The 23373-nt window shown below is 38.2% G+C and overlaps 1 pseudogene across 1 annotated transcript; it reads right to left on the bottom strand.

The window, feature by feature from the left end:
• Positions 1-4298: 4298 nt before the first annotated feature.
• On the bottom strand, positions 4299-5990 carry LOC111550900 (annotated as a pseudogene). The gene has a single exon (XR_002734197.2). The product of XR_002734197.2 is annotated as a pre-mRNA-splicing factor RBM22 pseudogene (transcript).
• Positions 5991-23373: the final 17383 nt, after the last annotated feature.

The following is a 23373-nucleotide window of genomic DNA, read 5'->3' as shown; positions in this document are numbered from 1 at the left end:
CATGACTCCTTTTCCTGACCTACGTGCATTTGGTCATCAAGTCCGACACTGTTGAAAACATATATAAACTTACTGACAAATAAATATGACCAAGTTAAGAGGATTGCTTGTTCCTTTCTCAGAAGGGAAAGGCAGAGCCATTATTCCTGGAATCAATTCCTGGCACAACAGAACTGGTGGACCCAGAACCCATCTTCCTGTGGGGTGCGTGACGTGCTCTACCCAACCCAGCATTGTCTCTTATCAATCTAAGGCATTCCTTATTTACACAGACGCCTTCTCCAGTACCAGTTGCATGGTGTATTAGTTTGTTTTCACACTGCTACAAAGAACCACCTGAGACTTGGTAATTTATAAAGAAAAAAGGTTTAATTGACTCACAGTTCTGCATGGCTGAGGAGGCCTCGATAAACCTACAATCATGACAGAAGCTGAAGGGGAAGCAAGGCAAGTCTTACATGGCAGCAGTTGAGTGGGAGAGTGCTACACTTTTAAAGAATTACATCTCATGAGGACTCACTCACTATCACCAAGAACAGCATGAAGGAAACTGTCCCTCATGATCCAATCACCTCCCACCAGGTCGTCCCTCCCTCAAACTGACATGTGGGGATTACAATCTGAGATGAGATTTGGGTGGGGACACAGAACCAAACCATATCACACTGTCACTTTGTATCACAGCTCTTATTACACTCTACCTGAAGCTTATCAGTATGAGACTTTTTCCATGTTAATTTATGTAGTATTTCATTCTGCCTTACCATATAAGCAGAAGAAAATCAGGAAAGTTGACAGCAATGTTTATTGTCAAATCACCAGTGCCTAGAATCATGTCTGGCATTTAACAGACATTCAACAGAGATAAGATTAATTTTATTCATTCTTTAAGAGTATGGAATGTATTCCAATTACTTATCTTCCTCAGTACCAGTAGTTATCACCAGGAGTACTTCAGCTACTACTTCCACAACTATATCCATGGCCTACGTGTTACACTGAATTGCTGTATATTTAAAATCGCAAATGCCAAGATTGCTTTCCCTATGTCATTTGCTTCTATGATCTCGCTTCCTTAATATGACTCTTGTCCTTTGCATACCACTTTGCATCTCACTTTTATTCCATTCTATTAACAGACACCTCCTGTCTTCACTTCTTGCCTCATAGTCCATGACTTCAACCATAAAACTCTTCCCTTGGTCCTCTTCTCTTTCCATCCTTTATATCATTTCTGGATACCTTAGTCACTTACAGATGTATATATTACCTTAGAATAGTGAATCCCAAATATATATAACCAAGATAACCTCTTTCCAGAATATTTCCAATTAATGATAAAATATTCAAGCCTGGAGATAAAACAGAAGTGTTTAAAGAAACAGCTTGTATTTTCTTTTACCTTCATTCATCCTAGGGTTTGATGGAGATAGAAAATAATATTCTTATTTCCCATCCAAGTTCAAAAACATAGGTGTCAAGCTGACGGTGTATTGTAACAATAGTTTGACTAATATTATGCCCAAAATTGAGAAATATACTTACCCAAACAAATATAAGCCTTCTTTCTAGAGGTCCACACTTATAAAAGTTATGGCGCAGAAGATCAGAGATGAACCAGGGCTTCTCAGAAGAAGCTGAATACAAAAAAAGGAGAGACAGAAAGGAGATCAATCACACATGACCAGTTCCTTTTTGCAAACCTCCCTAATTAAGGCATTTCCTTTTTTTATGGAAAGGAGTAAATAAGGTGAACAATGTGCCACAGTAATAGAAACTTCCTCAGTATGAAAACATGTTGCAAAGGAGAGAAAATTATCCACCAAATTCATTCTTCCAAAAATATTATTTGATGAACATTTTTTATTGTAAGAAGCATTAACATATCACTTAGAGCTTAGAACAAAACAAATTGAAAAAGTAGTAGTTGATTGTCTAAGGGAAGATACTAAAACCTGTTTGTTTTAAACTGTATAGATAATAAAAAGAATCTGAAAAATTACTTTAGTTTTTGTCTTGTATTTGCTCCTTTCAAATAATATTATGTAGTAAAATGGCTATTATTAGCCTGTGGGGTTTAACTAATGCTATAGTGAAATAAAAATAGAAAATAAAAAAGCAAGCTGGGTGCGGTGGCTCACACCTATAATCCCAGCACTTTGGGCAGCTGAGCTGTGTGGATTGCTTGAGCCTAGGAGCTTGAGACCAGCATGGGCAACATGGTAAAATCCTGTCTCTACAAAAGATACAAAAAATTAACCAGGCATAGTGGTTTGTGCCTGTAGTCCCAGCTACTTGTGAGGCTAAGGTGGCAGAATCACCTGAACCCAGAAAATTGAGCACACCAACATGGCACATGTCTACATATGCTACAAACCTGCACTTTGTGCACATGTACCGTAGAACTTAAAGTATAATTTAAAAAAATGAAATAATAAAACATGATTGTCTGGCATTCATCATGTTTTTTTCCCAGTCCTCTCTCTCCTCCAACCTTATTTCTCCTTACTTCCTGTTATATTCCTTCAGACACTGAAGAACGCATCTGCTATCATTACCTCTTGAAAGATCTCTACCCAAGTTACACGTGAGAGCTTTGTGATGTTCTTCCCTAAACATAAACAAATTTGGCAAGAAAAACCTTCATGCCCTCTACCACTTCTTTCAAACAGTATGCAAAACCTTGCCTGTTTCAGAAACTATTATCTTATTAATTTCACTCTGTTTTGTAGCCACTTGGAAGTTCATATTACACCAACCACTTCTACTGATCTATAGTACTATCACATGTCTTCTGGATCCTATTGCCATTTCATCATGAAATAAGACGGTATGTCATTTACATATTTTTCTCTGCTCCCTCTCCTCTAGTGTGTGTAGTCCAGACTTCTTCCTACTTGCAATTGTATCATCCAGCCTGGTTTTTGATCTCTTTGTTTCTCCTCTTCTCTTTTGGCTAGGACAACTTGAATTCTATCTGAATAAAACAGTTATGTAAATCAAGTTCTTCCACACTAAACACTAAGTTCTATGATGGCAGGGTTTATATCTACTTTATTCCCCACTGTATAACCAGCCCAACCCTATTGCCCTCCCACACAAATGCTCACTAAATATAGTTAAGCAAATGAATGAATGACCTCTGGGTTCATTATCAAAACATTTCCACTGTGAAAGTACAAAGATTCTTCTGCTAACACTTGGACTCCCGTTTGTGCCCACTCTGTCATCCCTCCCTCCTTGTCACACGCTCTTTAATCTCATACTTCTTATTACAACTGCTCAATCCTCTGATTCTGTGTTTCTGCCAGGGAAACCTGCCCAGAGATTCTACCCACCTCTTGGATTTGACCCTTCCTTGAACCTCAGAGAAATGATTGACATATTTTTAGTCTTTGACTTCTGACCATATTGGTAACTATTTACTATCCTTGGTTATTGAGCATTACCTGATTGATGTTCCCCACTATGGTAATCATTCTGTTAGTATTCATTTATTTATCAAATATAGTGTACATTAATGAATTGCTAGACACTGCGCTAAAAGCCAAGGGAGTAAGAATGAACAATTCAAACATAGCCTTGCTCTCAAAAAGTAGGCATTTCTATGGCAGGCAGATAAAAACAAACAAGTAATTAATAAACAAGCAAGTTTATGATCTAGATGAAAAATACCTTCAAAGTAAAATCAGCTCGGATTAGCATCTGAATTCTTTTTTTTTTTTCAAAAATTGACCTGTTTTAATTATTTAAAAACAAAAACACATCAAATTTCCTTTACCATCTACAATTCAGTTATATCCAAACACTCTAAGACCAAACAGAAGCAGGGATGACAATGAGACACTGAAAACACACAAAGGTGAATGCTGACGACTATCAGAGTCCCAGCAGGAGGTCACAAGTCTTTCATTCACAGGCTCCAATGCTTTCCATTTGTTAAAGAGCGTGTTTTACAGGAAGTTCTTTACACTAATTTCATGCCAGACACCAGGTTTCTTCAATGGTACACAGCTCCATTAAATTTGTTTCCATCCAGTTGACAGGAATAAAAAGGAATTTTTAGTTTTGTCTTTTTTTGGGCCGTAGAGACTTAAAATGGTCAGATTCCTTTAGGAATAAATGAGGAAAAGGAGAGGAAAGAAAAGATCTGGGCTGTGCTGGTGCTGGTTTCTACTCATCTTTCTGAGGGTGTGACTTCAAAAGAGTTAAATCACACTTAGGCCACTCCAATGATTAGTACTAGTTATCTTTTTTTTTTTAACAGGATGAAAAGGAAAATACTCAATGGACATAAAAATGGTCAAAGGTTTTTTTTACCGCAGGTCAATTATTCCCCCGCCCAAAAAATATACAAAATGAACATATAATTGGGATGGTAACTCTGCTGGACATTCCAATTCACTCATCTGCTTGTCCCCCACACAGGTAAGGGGAACAGGCATTAGGCTTTATTAGTCGTGTTATAGCAGTAACCAGATGTGTTAACGGCAGCTTATTTATGGTCCATCGATCCTTTGAACATGTGTAGGAAAGCATGGCTGTCAGTCTCCGAATGCCCACATCTGAGCACATTCAGCTACCATGGAAACTACAAGGGAAGGACAAATATATTTATTCCAAGATTTACTGGGAGTTTTAAGTGCCCTTTCTTCCACAGAGCCCCAGAGTGGTGACAAGGTGCTAGGGGCTGCTGTGTTTCCCAGCGTGAGCTCCCATCCTCTGAGGGTCCTGAGAAGGATGGTGGATTGGTCCTGGAGCCCTCATGAAAGGAGGGGGTGGTACCATTGGGTGAAACATGTGTGGCCCAAAACCTGGGGGAGGAGGTGGAGCAATACCAGGGGGCGGTGGCAGAGCAATGTTCACCACAGCTGGAGGACCACTTGGGGGCAAGTTGAAGTAGTTGGCAGAGGCTTCTTCTTCTGCCACAGGAGGAGGAGGAAGAGCTCCTGGCAATCCTGGAACAGGTTCTAGTTTGATCCCAGAGTCTGTAGTTCCGTCTTTCTCTTTTTCTTTTCCTCTGGCTGCTTGGGATCTTCCCCATTTCACATTCAGTCTGCGGCCATTTACAATCAACTTATTAAAGGACTTCTCAGCAGCCACTTCTGCAGCTTGCCTTGTGGCAAACTGGATGAAAGCACACTGCTGTCTCTGCACAACAGTGATCGTCTGGATCTCTCCAAACTGGTAGAAATGATTTCTTAAATCTGTCTCAGTAATGGTATCACCTAGACCACCAACATATAGTGTGGTGATAGTTTTATCCTCTGGTGGATCCAGCCGAGGCATTGTTGAAGCCCGCTTTAGAGGCTTGTCAGCTACAGGATCATTGATTCCGTAATATCGATCTTTAATATTCTGATCAGCAAGGGGGTCATCTGGATCTGTAGGCTTCTCATGTCTGTATGGACATTCCTCTCCTCTCTTACACTCTCCTTTCACCCAGAAGGAGCAAATGTGGGGTCGATTCCTTTTGTAGTAGGGTGTGGTCTGGGCCAGTTTGAGCAGCATGTCACTGGTAGATGTTGCTTTCCCCAGCATGCCAACTGGCCGTGTTCCATCAGAGTTAGAAATCTCTCTCTCCATATTCTGTGTATAGTACTCTTTGTTGACATCTGACTTTGGCATGTCATCTTTAAAAGACAATCCTGCGTCACGGACCTGGATGGGCAGGCCATACTCTAGGTCTAAGAGGCAGGTCTGACAGACATTCTTCAATTTACTGCAGGTTTGGCACACTTCAGTCTTCTTGAAACGCATGCGGACTCCAGGGCACCAGTGAAACACTGTGAATGGCCTGGCACAGATTTTGCATTCCTTCCCATACTTTTCTTTGGTCATTCGGATATATGGGTTTTCTCCAAGACATGTCTGGCACAGAATGGGGAAGTCCGCATCCTCCCAGTTCTGCCTGTTGTAGGTGTTGGAACCCAGAGAGGTCGCCATCTTGAGAGCGTCCGGAGGCAGCTGTAGCTTCCGAGTTGAGAGAGAGCAGCATCTGAATTCTTGTTCACAACATTGGAAGTAGAAGATGAAGGGATAGCATCAACCGAGCACTGAGAATAAAAGGACCACAATACACACTAAAAAAAAAAAAAAATCTGTTCTCTATTAATAAAAGAAAAATTCTTACGGATTTCCAAAAAAAAAATCAGAAAATGTGTCAACACTGTACCTCAATGAAAGGTATAAAATAAGGCAGGAAAGATAGACTCTCAAAGAATGTGTAACGTAAATGCTATAAAAGAGTTCTTGAGGCCGGGCATGGTGGCTCAAGCTTGTAATCCCAGCACTTCGGGAGGCCAAGGCAGGTGGATCACCTGAGGTCAGGAGTTCAAGTCCAGCCTGGCCAACATGGTGAAACCCATCTCTACTAAATATACAACAATTAGCTGGGCATGGTGGCAGGTACCTGTAATCCTAGCTACTAGGGAGGCTGAGGCAGGAAGAATTGCTTGAACCCAGGAGGCGGAGGTTGCAGTGAGCTGAGAGCACGATAGTGCACTCCAGCCTGGGTGACAGAGCGAGACTTTGTCTCAAAAAAATAAATAAATAAATAAAAATTAAAAAAGAATTCTTGAAAGTCCTTATGAAGGTTTTTTTTTTTTTAATTGTGCGCTAATGATCGTAGCAAAATCTGATTATTGGCAACAGAAAAGAGATAAAGGCATTCAAGAGGGGGAAAGGTAGGAGATGGGAGGACATTTCATATCTAAAGATTTTATTCTATTGAGATGAGGGAAAGCAGTAGGCAAATACAGTATAAACACAGAGAAAAAAGTCATAACTTGGTTGTTACTGTACAGATGTTGGCTCCATAATACTTAGATGTGTGATCTTAGGTAAGTAACTAAACATTCTGTTTCTTACCCATCTCATCTTTAAATGGAGATAATATTAGTGTGCATCCCTTGAGTTGTTTCAAGAATTAAAATATACTTGCGTTAGCTATTACTTATTTTTGTCTAAAAAAGATAAATAGGGTTTTAATTTTCAGTGCTTTTTAAAATATAGACTAAAGAATTGCTAATAATAATAGAAAGCAAAGTTAACATGAATTTTTTTAAAAAGGGCAATCAAAGTAAGCAATAAAACCAGCAATGTTAGAGAAAAGAAAAAATGTTAATATAAATATACAGCATGATGAAAGGCGTGAAATGACATTAAAATAAATTTGACTAGACAAAAATCTCTATTATATAGACAGGAATATCAGATTGGGTTAGTGTGAAGCATACTATATGTTATTTTAAATAAACACTTAAAATAAAGAAATAAATACTGAAAGTAATGTGAGGGATAAAAGATACCAAACTAATCAAAATGAGAAAAATGGTGTCAATATTAATCAAAGACAAAGTACAATTTATGATAAAAGCATAAAACAAGACAGAATAGGATATTATTTAATGATAAATATCCAATGCATATGTAACACGATGAATTTATATGTATCAAACAACAGAACACTAAATTTATTCAAAACAAAAATTATTTGAAATTCAAAGTATACTTGAAAATAATACAAGTGTAGTGTTCGATTCCAAATATATCTCAATTACTTGGAAATATAAAAAGCACATTCTTTCATAACTAATTGATCAAAATGTCTATCACAACTGAAATAATTAAACTATGAGAAAACAATGAGAGAAAAATGCTTCCACTTTAAAAACAAGGGGAAAGAACAAAAGGCGTGCACAGAGAAATGGCTGAGGCTTTCAGTGACTTCATTATAAATAGAGACTACTAATAATGCAGCTGGGATTTATATTTTTAAATTTGACATTTTTTTAAAGTTCCCAAATTTTCTATTTTTCCCTTTATTTCTTACATAAGAAGTAATTTTCCTTACTAAAATCTATCTTCAGCTTTATTTAACTGATAATTTTTTTTTGTTATAAGTTGACTTTACTGAGCTATACTGTATATATAATAAGATGCACCTATTTATGTCTATTTATCAGCATAAGTTTGTTCATAGTACCACTTTATCCTTTATGGCATCTGCAGTGGTATCTCTTCTTTCAGTCCTAATACTAGTGATGTACGTGTTTTTATTATTTGATTATTCAAGCTAGAAATTGATCAATTTTATCAATCTTTTCAAATGATAACTTTTTCTTTTTTGGAAGGAAATTATTGACTTTCTCCCAGACTTTTTATATTCTATTTTATTGATATTTTTCTATGATCTTTATTATTTTCTTCCTTTTATTTATTTTGTGTTTAATTTGCTCACTTTTCTTCTACTCTCTTTAGATAGAAGCTTAAATTATTGCTTTAGATCTTTCATTATTTCTTATGTGTTTTTCAATGTAAATTTTTCCTCATACAGTATAAATGCACACCAGAAATTTGGTATATTATGTGTTCATCATCATTCAATTAAAGTATTTCCTAATTTTTCTTGATCCATAAAATGTTTAGAAATTGTTATTATTATGTAATTTAATTAGTTTTTGATAAAAATGTGCTCTTTGGCATACTAACCATTTAAAATCTATGGAAGCGGCCGGGCGCGGTGGCTCAAGCCTGTAATCCCAGCACTTTGGGAGGCCGAGACGGGTGGATCACAAGGTCAGCAGATCGAGACCATCCTGGCTAACACGGTGAAACCCCGTCTCTACTAAAAAATACAAAAACCTAGCCGGGCGAGATGGCGGGCGCCTGTAGTCCCAGCTACTTGGGAGGCTGAGGTAGGAGAATGGCATAAACCCAGGAGGCGGAGCTTGCAGTGAGCCGAGATCGCGCCCGGCTGAGAATAAAAGGACCACAATACACACTAAAAAAAAAATCTGTTCTCTATTAATAAAAGAAAAATTCTTACGGATTTCCAAAAAAAAAAATCAGAAAATGTGTCAACACTGTACCTCAATGAAAGGTATAAAATAAGGCAGGAAAGATAGACTCTCAAAGAATGTGTAACGTAAATGCTATAAAAGAGTTCTTGAGGCCGGGCATTGTGGCTCAAGCTTGTAATCCCAGCCCGGGCGTCAGAACGAGACTCCATCTCAAAAAAAAAAAATCTATGGAAGCATTTTATGGCTGAACATACGGACTACTTTCATGAACATGTGCACTTAAATACAGTTTTGGGGACAGTCTTTCATAAATTTCAGTTAAGGTTGCCAATAGCATTGTTCACATCTTCTTTATATTTAAATTTATCTTTCTCCTATTTGATCTGTCAGTTTTTACTTTACGTATTTTGAAGCTTTATCATTAGGTATATACACTTTTATAATTGTTATATCTTTCTAATGTAATGATTCTCTTTAACATTATGAATTGGCTCTTTTTATTATAAATAGACAAGTCTGCCTTGATGGCTATGTAATTTGATGTCAACATAGCCTTTCCAGCTCTCTGATACATATTTCTTTGTATTGCACATCTTTTGTCATTCTTCTATCTTCAAAGTATTTGTATCTTTCTGCTTAAAGTAAGCCTTCTTTAGGGTGTTGTTATGGACTGAAAGTTTGTGTCTCCCCCACAATTCATACGTTGAAATACTAATTCCCAATATGACAGTATGAAAAGATGGGGCCTTTGGAAAGTAGTTATGAATGAGAGTGGTACCATAATAAGAAGAGACAAGAGCTTGTTTGCTCTCTCCTCTCTCTGCGCTTTGAATATACAATGAGAAGAGAGCCATCTGTGAACCAGGAAGCAGGCCCTCACCAGACACTGAATCTGCTCACACCTTGATCTTGGATTCCCCAGATTCCAGAACTGTGAGAAATCAGTGTTTGTTATTTAAGCCACCCAGTCATTGGTAATTTGTTATTGTAGCCCAAACTGATGAGACAGATGTATATAGTTTTGTCATCCTTTCCCTTAAAATGTATTCTGGCAGTCTCTGCTTTCTGATTCAAATACTTGCTCTATTTACAATTAAAGTGATGAGTAAAATTGGTAGATACAGGCCTGCTATTGGCTATACCTTTCTTATTTGTCTCATAAGTTTATTTCCTTTGTTCTCCCTTTATTCCCTGTTCTATGTTGAACAAATATTTTTGTAATCTGTTACACATCCTCTATTGCTGTTATAGCTGGGTTTCTTTGAATTCTTCTTAGAGGTTGCTCTAGGAATTAAAATTATCATTTTTAAATCATCAAAATCTACTTAAATTCATTATTGAATCACAAGTATTAATATAGGAATCTTGAAAAATATAGTTCTATTTACCACACTATTCTTGCTATATTATATTCATATATGTTATATTACCTATAAAATAAAAAAAGAATATAGTGTTATAAATTGTACTTTATGCAATTAAAAATTAAGAGAAAAACTATTCATTAATACAGATATAAATATATAGGTAGATATATAAAGCATTATACTGGATATAGAATTATACATTGATGGCAAGGTGCAGTGGCTCACGCCTGTAATCTCAGCACTTTGGGAGGCTGAAATGGGCAGATCACTTGAGGTCAGGAGTTCCAGACCAGCCTGGCCAACATGGTGAAACCCCGTCTCTACTAAAAATACAAAAATTAGCCTGGCATGGTGGTGGGCACTTGTAATCCCAGCTAGTTGGGAGGCTGAGGCAGGGGAACCACTTAAACCTGGGAGGCAGAGGTTGCAGTGAGCTGAGACTGCACATTGCACTCCAGGCTCGGCAACAAGAACAAGATTCTGTCTTTAAAGAAAAAAAAAAAAGAATTCTACATTGATGGTATTTTTCAGCACTTTTAATATTTCATTGAAATTTTTTGTCATTTTTTTCTAATTTATATGTATTATGTCCCTTTTATTTTGCTTTTTTAGGACTGTCAAATTATATTTGGCTTTCAGCAGTTTGACAATGATGTAATAAATGATATATATGTATGGATATATGTACTGTTTTCACAAGATAAATTGTGGGCTGGGCGCGGTGGCTCACGCCTGTAATCCCAGCACTTTGGGAGGCTGAGGCGGGCAGATCACGAGGTCAGGAGATCGAGACCATCCTGGTGAACACAGTGAAACCCCGTCTCTACTAAAAATACAAAAAAATTAGCCAGGCACGGTGGCGGGCGCCTGTAGTCCCAGCTTCTAGGGAGGCTGAGGCAGGAGAATGGCATGAACCCGGGAGGCGGTGGAGCTTGCAGTGAGCGGAGATCGCACCACTGCACTCCAACCTGGGCAACAGAGTGAGACTCCATCTCAAAAAAAAAAAAAAAAAAAAAAAAAAGATAAATTGTGAACACAATTCTTCAGCATTAAATATTTTCTTTGTTTCCCAAAGAAGTTTCACAGACTGGAGATCCTTTTCTTTATTAAAAGCCAAGACTTTTTCTTTATGAGCCATTCAAACATAGTTTTATTTTTATTTTATTTATTTATTTTTTGAGACAGATTCTTGCTCTGTCACCTAGGCTGGAGTACAGTGGCATAATCTCAGCTCACTGCAACCTCCACCTCCCAGATTCAAGCAAATCTCCTGCCTCAGCCTCCCGAGTAGCTGAGATTACAGGCACCCGCCACCACACCTGGTTGATTTTTGTATTTTTAGTAGAGACAGGGTTTCACCATATTAGCCAGGTTGGTCTCAAACTTCTGACCTCAAATGATCCACCTGCCTCAGCCTCCCAAATACGTGGGATTACAGGTGTGAGCTGCCGTGTCTGGTCTGAAACATATTTTTAGAATAGTGCAATATTGCTCATTCATGAGCATTTTCTCACAATTGTATATGTATATGCAAATGTATCCTTGAATATTTACTACTTCTTAGAGGGAATTTTGAGGTATAATATATATGGAATGGAGTAAGGATTTTTTTTTTTTTTTTTTCAATGAGTGAGCAATTCTTAAAACAATACAGAATTATTAAAGAACTCTTAAAAGGTAGTTTACCAGGGATTACCAGTGGTGTGCTGGTAAAGATTTGAAGTTACTAGCTCTACAGGGAAATGAAAAAAGCAACAATAACAACAACAACAAAAGGACCTTAATTTGTAGCATTTGCTTATTTCTGTGATGTAAATAGTCTCACTATGGCCGATATCCAGCTATCAACAGGTCATCATTGAAATGAAATTGGAAAGAGACGCATAGTGGTAGCACAGTGTTACAAAGTATTTCTACCATATGTAATAGCCATAAATAAACTCAGGAGCATAAATGCAGTAAAATAATTAAATGCAGTAAAATAATTAAAAAGTGGTAAGTTTTGAGTATTTACTACCATCATTTGTAATATAATTTATTTGATTGTAAGCTTATACCTAATATAATTTAAGTTATAGTAATGCCAGAGTTTACCAACTAGATCACAAAACTTCTGAAATTTTAGCAATTGGCTCTTGCAAGCCAGTACAAGCCAGCTCCTGTTAACCATTAAAAATGTGGATGTCATTGCACATGTGCCTACTGATGTCATAGTCCAGAGAGGTTAAGTTTTTTGTGCCTAAATTGTTGAGAGCAAATGTGAATTCATTGGGAACAATCATGGAGGTAGTGGGCAAATTATCTGGAATGTATTTGTAAACAGTCTACTGATATTACAAGTGTTGGTGAGGTTCAATCAGCCATAGTCTTATTTTCCTTTTTTTTTTTTTTTTTCTTTAGACAGGGTCTTCCGGCCGGGCGCGGTGGCTCAAGCCTGTAATCCCAGCACTTTGGGAGGCCGAGACGGGCAGATCACGAGGTCAGGAGTTCGAGACCATCCTGGCTAACACGGTGAAACCCCGTCTCTACTAAAAAATACAAAAAGCTAGCCGGGTGAGGTGGCTGGCGCCTGTAGTCCCAGCTACTCGGGAGGCTGAGGCAGGAGAACGGCGTAAACCCGGAGGCGGAGCTTGCAGTGAGCTGAGATCCGGCCACTGCACTCCAGCCTGGGTGACAGAGCGAGACTCTGTCTCAAAAAAAAAAAAAAGACAGGGTCTCCCTTGATTGCCCAGGTTGGAGTGCAGTGGCACAGTCACAGCTTACTGCAGCCTCAATCTCCGGGACCCAAGCAATCCTCCCACTTCAGCCTCCTAAGTAGCTGGGACCACAGGCATGTACTACCACATCTGGTTAATGTTTGTTTTGTAGAGAGAGGGTGTTGCTATGTTGCACAGGCTGGTCTTAAATTCCTACTCTTAGGCAATCCTCCCTTCTTAGCTCCCAAAGTGCTGGGATTATAGATGTGAGCCCCAAGCCCAGCCAATTGTCTTATTTTTCTTCAAACCTTCCTGCCCTTTGTCAGGATATCAAGAAAATGCAAGATCTTGGGTTACTTTATTAGAATAGCCCCATTTTATGTATTAAAATAAAAATATATTATCAGTAGGCTGTGCTCTAATTGTTATGCTTCTCAGGAGGCTGAGGCAGGAGAACCACTTGAACCTGGGAGGCGGAGGCTGCAGTCAACTGAGATTGCGCCACAGCTCTCCAGCCTGGGCAACAGAGTGAGTCTGTGTCAAAAAAAAAAGAAAAGAAAATTCCATTTAGTTTTTTACCTTCGTTCCTTCATTTTTTCCCTCTATTTCCTCCCAGTATGTGTCCAACCCAAGCACTAACTTGCTGTGGGGAAGGAGGATGTGATTGGGGTCTTCCCTGATCTTTCACACTCCTTTCTCATTTTCTTGCTGTTTTCTGGTCTTTCAAGTATGAAGCAGGAAAAAGGAAAGAGAAGTAAAATGACAAAATGAATTTTTACTTGTATGATGTTATTTATATTTCTCTCCCAGCAGATGAATGACTTCTATCCAGCAGATACCCTAATGCTTGCTAACATGGTCTCTCTCTTATAAGGGACTTCCTTTGTACTGTGAATCCCTTCTGCCTACTACCACTATCATAGCTGATAACTTGTACCTTTCCCTGAAAGGGATAATGCTAGGTCTGGCTGATGATTTTTTCCAATTTGCCCTCAATTTCTACTCCAATAACACAGGTTGTATAAACTCTTACTTCAAAGGTTATTTAGACACAGAGACATCTCTTTTGGTCAAATTCTTTTCAAGATGGCTCAAACCTAATCACTGTACATGATATAATTGTTACTCTGACACACAAAAAAAGTACTATCCCTGTATCAAACCCTGAACATACAGACTTCTCCTAAAAATGTCTTTCTATGACTCTCTGATGGTGCCCTGGGATGGAGCTACAAATTCTTGCCTATCCAATATCTAGACCAAGGGTAAGAGATGCAATTTTCCCTCTTTCTAACAGTTACCACTGTCTACAGGTGGGCCCCTTCAACTTCCCCTTACTTTTTTTGATGGTAGGATCAGGCCTGTCTATTCTTCCTCCCAAAAGAAGGGGAGAATCAATGCATAGCATTTACTGCCAGGCTGAAAAATCCTCCCCAGAAATACTTACTCATTAATTTCCATAATAAATGGCCAGCTTGTCTTTTATGTAGGATAGAGGTGGATGACAAGCAATTTTTTTTTTTTTTGAAACAGAATCTCGCTCTGTCGCCCAGGCTGGGGTGCATTGGCACAATCTCAGCTCACTGCGAGCTCCGCCTCCAGGGTTCACGCCATTCTCCTGCCTCAGCCTCCCGAGTAGCTGGGACTACAGGCGCCCGCCACCACACCCAGCTAATTTTTTTGTATTTTTAGTAGAGACAGGTTTCACCATATTAGCCAGGATGGTCTTGATCTCCTGACCTTGTGATTCTCCCGCCTCGGCTTCCCAAAGTGCTGGGATTACAGGCGTGAGCCATGGTGCCTGGCCACAATTCTTTAAATAACTTGTTGGGATACTTCTTTGCAATTCCTTCATGTATGATTAACAGCTTCTCTTTAGAATGTAAGGGACTTTATAATACTAATTGTTTTTACCTTTGGGACCTCAATCAAAATTTCCAGACAACAAAAAAATGTTTATTTAACTTATCTGCTCTTGCTTTTATAGGCATTTTAGGATATGGAGAGTGGATGGGTATGACTGCATAGAATAGTCATGGAAGAACTTATTACACTTAACAGGTATTAGAGTTATTTGGGGTGCTGACAGAATTATTTTTGTAATTAATTACATGGTTAATAATATGGATTTCATAACACTAATGGTTAACATTTACTGAGTATTTATACTATGTCAGGCATTTTTCTAAACCATTTACATGGATAAACCTGTTTAATTGAGAGCAAATATTATTGAGCCAGAGTTCGAGGCTGAATGAGGCACTTGTGATTATTTCTATGTCGATCTGAGGAGGAATAGGGTTCTCTTAATGTTATCAGAAGGACCTCTTGGAGATTGGTAAGAAGCAACTGAGTTGAAGAGCTCTTGATCACCATCCCTTCCTAAATCAGATCAGCTTTGGACTTCTGTATCTTTTACATGATATGATAAGTTTCCCTCCAAGATTTCTGTCTGCCTAAAAGATCTTTGGTGGACATACATTCTCCCTTTTTCAGTAATGACACTGTTACTTTTTCTTTAGAGAATCTTTGCCCTGACTCACAGTCCATTTTGTTTAAGTGGACATAATATTTCTCCTGTTCATGACTTATTACCACCCAATATTAGATCATTTAGAGACCTCCACCTGCTAGAGTAACAGGCATATGACTGAAGCCCAGACAACTGAGCCAAATGCAGGACTTCTATTGAAACAACTGGGAATTGGCATCCCTCTCATTTCTGTTGATGTAATAGAGCTGCTGAAAGTTGAACTCAGAATAGCTTCTGGTAGCTATATCATCAAAACAAAAGGAGAATTTGCCTAAAAGTAAAATTCAAAAAAAAAAAAAAAAGCTAAGAGATAGAGATTAAGTCCTAGTGATAGTGGCAGAGTCTTTGGTCCTAGCCAAGCCTGACCATAGATCTGCCACTGGATTTTTTAAAGTTTTGGGTTATGTGAACAATTCCTTTCTGGCTGAAGCCAGTTTAAAGCACGGTTGTATCCCTTATTTTAAAAGGTGATAAGTTTCTGCTAATATTTCATTTTCTTTCAAATCACTAGTCTAGAGAGCACAACTAGTACTGGTTAGTTCCACCCTGTCTTCCTTCAGGTCATCCACCCTATGTTTTTGCTCCTATGTATCAGGCTGAATGTTACACAGACAATTTTTTAAGGCAATCTCAGAGCTGTTTATCTCCTCCATAAATTAAGTTTCCTGGAACACTTAATAAAATATATGAGGAAAGAGAGTCGGAACTTCTCAAATGTTTTAGGCCCGATTTGTTATTTTTGTCTTTGCTTGCATATTTATTTGGATTGTACATCATTGGCTGTCCTTTCAGAGTTAAAAGTATAATCCTGGTGTGTCTGCTCAACATTAAATATTTGGATGGATACAAAAAGATTCTACATCTGGTTGGAAAGGAAGAGTCAATCCAACATGTCTGGATAACGCCAAACAACCAGATGTTTGACCAATTAAAACAAAAGTATTCCTGATTTGAATGGTTTTGACTGAAATAAACTGAACCAATTGAGTTACTAAAATGTGCCATGTACTGCACGAACGATTCTCATATGTGAATTATCTACATAACTCTTACAATAATCTTGCCCAGTTGACAATTACATTACCAGTTTTTACTACAGAAGAAATGGAAGTTGACTATACCAAGAATGCACAACTAATAAATGGCAGAGTTGGGATTCAAACTCATGCCACATTCTGGCATGTTGGTATTTTCAACACAGCCTCCACTTGTACACATTCAAAGTGCACCGTGTCACCTTTAGACTCGTTTGTTATTCTAGCTGGTCAAGCCTTTCTGATGAAACATGACCTCATGCTGCTGGTGGTGTCCATTTTTTTCACATGTGACTGTTTAATTTTTGAGCTGCTCATCTGTACGGGGGTCTTTCACATACTCTAGGGCTTCCTTCATTCTAATTCAGCATAACCCTAGACCCGACATGGTTCCAATTTATTCAATTATGTTTTTGGTGTTTGTGGAAAGAACATTTGATGTTATTAGTTTCATTTCATCCACCCCATCACTGCAATAAACAACAGATACATGAAGCAAAGCAGGCCATGCTCTATCATGTGACATGGGCGTGGTCCTGAAAGGGTCTTTTCCTAAAGTCCTTAGATAGTTAAATATAATGGATACTATTTTCCTCCATAATGCTAATACTTTTTGTTAAATTACATTGTTTTGCTTTATCAAAATAAATCTCTCTCAAAGTTGGCAGGAAATTGTTTCATCCATGACCTGGAGACAAAGAGTCTCTCTGTGATTCACAGGAGAATACACTAATGCTTATGCAATGCAGAACATTTAGGAGGAAAGGGCCTGTGGATAGCTATCCATTCTGGTGACCTAGAAAAATGCTGGTGTTGAAGTTTGTGTGATCTGCTTGAGGACTGATGTTCGACTTCAATGCTGTCCATAGAAACCACTTTCTCCATGCCCCATGGCATCTTCCTTAAAACTCGCAAGGCACAAAATTTTTAACTCTTCAGTTTCCAGGAATTATTGCATCACTTGATCTGAGTTAATGTCTCCTGTGTAGTCACATGTCTTTAAGGATGTGCTGCTTCTACCGCCTCCAAGTTAAGTGAACCAATGTATATCTATGGTCTAGACTTTCTCCTCTCAGATATTCTGGTTTACAAGTTCTAAAATCCTCAGCTTTCATATACCATGTAAAGTTCTGTAACTCCTCTGGGCAAAAGGATCCCACACTCCAGAACAGAAGCATTTTCTAAGGAAAATGGGGTGAACTGTTAAATCTCTGACAGTGATGAAAACACGGTGGAAATGGATCTCTTTATAAATTAAATTTCTGTATTTTTAAGCTTGTAATATTAAGAAAAACCAACATTTAAAAAATAATAAAAATAATAATAAAATAAAAAACTAACATTAAAAAATTACAAATTAGAAGTGTAAAACATTTTATATTTAGACTAGATTAATGATAATAGCCAACATGTATTAAACACTTATTGCCAAGTATCATTCTAAAATCTAAAAATCAAAATTCAAAACTTATATAGTAGCTGGTTGTACAGCTAGAGTATGTGAGAAAATAATATTCTGTACTATTTTACTCTTACAGATGAGGAAAGCAAGGCTGAAACAGGTTGATAGTTAGCTTGGTTTTAGAAGATCACATAGAATGAATACGTTAAAGCCAGGTTTTAGACCCAAGTTAGATGGATTTTAAAGCCTGTGTTCTGAACTACTACAGTGATCTCTGAATCATAGCATTGATGCTGAATGTCCTACAGACAACACAGGTTCAGGGTTTCTTAAAACTGATGATGGCTCACGCCTATAATCCCAGCACTTTGGGAGGCCAAGGCGGGCAGATCATGAGGTCAGGAGATCGAGACCATCCTGGCTAACATGGTGAAACCCCACCTCTACTAAAAATACAAAAAATTGGCCGGGTGTGGTGGTGGGTGCCTATAGTCCCAGCTACTCGGGAGGCTGAGGCAGGAGAATGGCGTGAACCCGAAAGGTGGAGCTTGCAGTGGGCCAGTGAGCCGAGATCACGCCACTGCACTCCAGTCTGGGCAACAGAGCGAGATTCCATCTCAAAAAAAAAACCAACCAACCAAACAAACAAACTAAAAAGTGGTTCAAGAACTATCGGCACTAGTAAATTTATTTGAGCTACTCCAGAACTTCTGAATCAGAATATTTGGGTGTGAGACCCAGGATGTGTATGTGACCAAGTTTCTTGAGTGATTCTTAGACACAGTAACTTTAAGAATAGATTATCATATACCCGCTGTATCTAAAGGGTTTTTGCTTGTTTTGGGCTACAACATAAATGATACTGACTTGTACAACAAACTTTGATGTATACCCAATGTCATATGCACATTTCAGGACATTCGCTTCAACACAGCTCATTTCTCTCAAAAAATGTGTTAAAATAATGGTGAAAGGAGTTAATAGAGATACAACTTTGAACTTTCATTAAAAATTTTTCAGGGCCGGGAGCAGTGGCTCACGCCTGTAATCTCAGCACTTTTGGAGGCTTAGGTAGGCGGATCACGAGATCAGGAGTTCGAGACCAGCCTCGCCAATATGATGAAACCCCATCTCTACTAAAAATACAAAACAGTTAGCTGGGCATGGTTGCTCATGCCTGTAGTCCCAGCTGCTTGGGAGGCTGAGGTAGGAGAATCACGTGAACCCGGGAGGTGGAGGTTGCAGTGAGCCTAGATCATGCCATTGCACTCCAGCCTGGGCAACAAGAGCAAGACTCCGTCTCAAAAAAAAAAAAAAAAAAAAAAAAAAAAAAAAAAAAATCAGATATTATAGTGTTTTAAAGGTTATCAATAATAAATAACTTGTAGTTCCCACAACTGTGTTGATACATTGAGAGTGAGGAACTCTGGTCTAGTTCAACACATTTTTTTTTTTTTTTTTTTTTTTTTTGAGGCATGGTTTGCTGTCACCAGGCTGCAATACAGTGGTGCGATCTCAGCTCACTGCAACCTCCACCTCCCAGGTTCTAGCTATTCTCCTGCCTCAGGCTCCCGAGTAGCTGGGATTACAGGCATGCAACACCACGCCTGGCTAATTTTTTGTATTTTTAGTAGAGACAGGGTTTCACCATGTTGGCCAGGCTGGTCTTGAACTCCTGGCCTCAAGTAATCCACCCCGTTTGGCCTCCCAAAGTGCTGGGATTACAGGTATGAGCCACCACACCCAGTCCCAACGTTAATTTTATTTTTAAGGTGAGGAAACAAAACAGAAAATTTTAGTGATTTACACAAATTCTATTAGCTAATGAGTGACAAAGCTAGAATTTAAACCCACAGATGCCTAAACCTTCAGGATATTCTGGTACCCTCTAGTACATGGCATATGGTAGGTGTCTAAATACATATTGAGATAGGGGTCTTCTATGTTGCCTAGGCTTATCTTCAACTCCTACCCCCAAGCAACCCTCCCACCTCAGTTTCCTGAGTAGCTAGAACTATGAGGCTTGTACTACCCTGCCTGGTCCTTATTTATTAGTATTGAATATATATAACTATTTTTTAACTCTGGCAATTCATTTAATATTTGAGTGAAAGAAATTGGAATCAATCTGTGGATACTCTTGGGTCCACATGTGTGAGCTGTGAGATATAATTGGTTAGGCAATAAAAATGCTGTGGCCTCAGATGAGTTTTAAAACTGGATTCAATGAGTGTAATTTGCATTTGCACTTGGGGTTGAAGTTTACTGTAATTTACCTCATTTCATGTAGATTATGACTGAAGAAAGATGAGTCCAGATCATTTATGACTGAAAAAGACCATAGAACATATTGGGAAAAACTCAGCATGGAACCAAAACCAAATTACTAGTGTAGAAATCATGAAGCAGTGTGTATTCATCAGTTCTGGCTGCCACAGCAAAATACCGTACACTGAGTGGCTTGAACAAGAATTTGTTTGTCACAGTTATGAAGGCTGGAAAGTCCACGATCAAGGTGCCAGCAGATGCAGGGCCTGGTTAGGGTTCACTTCCTGGCATCAGACTGCTGCCTTCTTGCTGTATCCTAACATGGAAGAGAAAGAGAAAGGAAGCTCTCTGGTGTCTTTTCTTATAATGGCACTAATTCCATCATGGTGGCCCCTACCGTCATGATCTCATCTAAACCTAATCACTTCCGGAAGGTCTCATCTCCAAATACCATCACCTGTGGGATCAGGGGCTTAACATACGAATTTTGGGGAAACACAATTCAGTCCATAGCATAGGGGATGGTTCCAGAATATCTGTACAGCATCCCAGAAAACTAGAAGTGACAGACTACAAGTAAGAAGAGCATGAGGTAATAGTTTTCAACTGAAGAAAGACATACTAGAAGGTATGAAAAGATGAAAAATAATGACACATCAAAATTTAAATAAATATAATTGAAATAGTGATATTTATGATAATTGTCATCTAATATTTACCATCTGTCAATCCTTCACATGAATTATTTTAATAAAACCATAATAGACCTATTAAGTAGATACTACCTAATATTATTGTCACTTTACAAATGAAGGAATTAGCCCTAAATAATGCAACTACTGTGCGCCAGACTGAGTCTAAAACCTATGCTACTGCAAATTTCCATACCATAAACTTCTAGTACTTTAAATTTCAATTACCAGCTGTAGAGGCACTCACTCTTGCTTGACCATGTCTAGTAATATGGAGGTGATTCTCTTTTGAGGCTGCCTATTCCTCTTTAAAATATTAATGCTATGGTTCCTGATATACACAAGAAGAATTAAGCTGATTTCTTTTTTATATAGCAAAGCTCTAGATATCTGAATGTAGCTATAATTATCCCACCCTATTCAGTTTATCCAACTAATGGGTTCTCGTCTTCAAGCTTCATTTCTCCTACATCTGCCAACATTACTCATAGAGTATTATTAATTAGCCAGTCAATCCCCCCTGAATAATCTCTTATTTATTTATTTATTTATCTGAGATGGAGTCTCACTTTGTTGCCCAGGCTGGAGTGTGGTGGGATGATCTTGGCTCACTGAAACCTCTGCCTTCCGGGTTCAAGCGATTCTCCTGCCTCAGCCTCCCAAGTAATTGAGACTAAAGGCATGCACCACCATGCCCAACTAAATTTTTGTATTTTCAGTACAGACGAGGTTTCACCATGTTGGTCAGGCTGGTCTCAAACTCCTGTCCTCAAATGATCCTCCTGCCTCAGTCTCCCAAAATGCTGGGATTACAGGCGTGAACCACTGTGTCAGGCCTGGATAATCTTATTTGAAACACCTTCATCTTGATTTTAGTCTCCAAAAATGAAAATGTGCTGGATATACCAATACTTTAGATACAAACAGAGCAGAACGGAGGGGAAAGATGGTCACATCTTTCCTGAGTGTGGTGAGCATACTCTACATCACAGTTGGGCTTAGACAATGCCATTTTCATCTTCCCTGATCATAACTCTATAGTGTCAGTTCTCCTTGCTTTATGACCAAACCACAGCAGATTAGGCCAGAGATGGACACAATCCACAGGAAACGGACCCAGTGGCTGGCAAATTATTTTATATGTAATTATATATTTTATATATATTAAAATAATATATAATTATTTTATCCTCAAGGTTATGAACTAAGGTACAAATAACAGAAATTACTAAAATGGTATCAGAACTCAAAGATTTATAACTAAAGATGATCATGAAGAATCTGTGCCTGACTCATAAAAAAGATAAAATATTGATAAATAGAATATATGGATACAAATGAAGGTAACTATTTATTTATATTTATATTTCCAATGTCTTTCACTTTACCTGACAGATGCAACTCAACAGATTGTTGTTAAAAGAACTATATTTAAAAACATGAAGAGGTTTTTATGTAATGAAATATAGACTACACGGAATATAGAAGGCATATCCTAGCCCTAGTCTATATAACAAGTACTCAAGAGATGCTCAAATGATTAAATAATTTACATTATCTGTCATAAATGAAGATAGATAGAGATGAACTGAGCAGAAATACATGTATTTGCTTTGGACCATGATGAACCATGAGATAAAGTACAAGAACTCTAAATGAAGTCTTCTAAAAAATAGGACGGGTTACAGTCTCTTTTGCTTAGATGCTTGTTTTCTCCAGCCAAGCTAGATTACTTTTACCTCCTCACCTGTGTCACACGGTCTCAGGTCTTAAACTATCTCACAGATCTCAGGATCTGTCCAGCCCTCTACCTTCATGTAGCTAATGCCAATATTTTTCCCAATGTTTTGTCGATAGACCCCAATGTAATTTGGAATGTCTTCTACTGTGTTCGTTTAGCATATTGTGAGAATCCTTACCATAATTTTATCATGCTATACTTTTTGTGAGTTTAAAATGCATATTAAGAACTTTTCTATGTTCTGGCTAAGAAAGTGAACTCTGTAATCAGGAAGTCAAAGGTTGCCATCCTGGCTTTGGTTTTAAATTGTGTTCCCCAGAAATCCAGCTAAGGGACAACATGAAATGACTTAATCTTGTTCTTAGCGTCTGATATTTTCGGAATATCTAATGACATGGGCATTATAACAAGTCAGGGCTCCCCCAAATCAGATAAACTTGAGAATAAATTGAATTATGTAACTTACAATTTGTGTAAATATCTCTGAAATAGTTATTAAAATATCAATATTACATGTCAAATGCACTCAATGTCAAGTTTTAGATTTAAAGGGTTATTTTCACATCAAGAATATTTTGCAACTGTAAAGTGCTTTTTTACTTGCAAAGCTTTTCCACATATGTTCTTATTACGTCATCACACCCATCTTATTGGATAGACAAGACATGCATTCTTCTCCCTTTTACAGATAAGAATACTGAAGCTGAGGCTCAGAGAGGTAGTAACTCTTCAATGCTGTCCAGCTCATAAAAGGCAGAGCTGTTACTCCACCTATGGTTTTCTGGCTCCCAGTCCCATGTTCTTTTCCATTACATATGTCACTGATTGCTCCTATC

The sequence above is a fragment of the Piliocolobus tephrosceles genome, chromosome 7 (assembly GCF_002776525.5).
Source record: "Piliocolobus tephrosceles isolate RC106 chromosome 7, ASM277652v3, whole genome shotgun sequence".
Lineage (NCBI taxonomy): Eukaryota > Metazoa > Chordata > Mammalia > Primates > Cercopithecidae > Piliocolobus > Piliocolobus tephrosceles.
The sequence above is the reverse complement of the archived record's forward strand: the minus strand, read 5'-3'. Positions and strand labels throughout refer to the sequence as shown.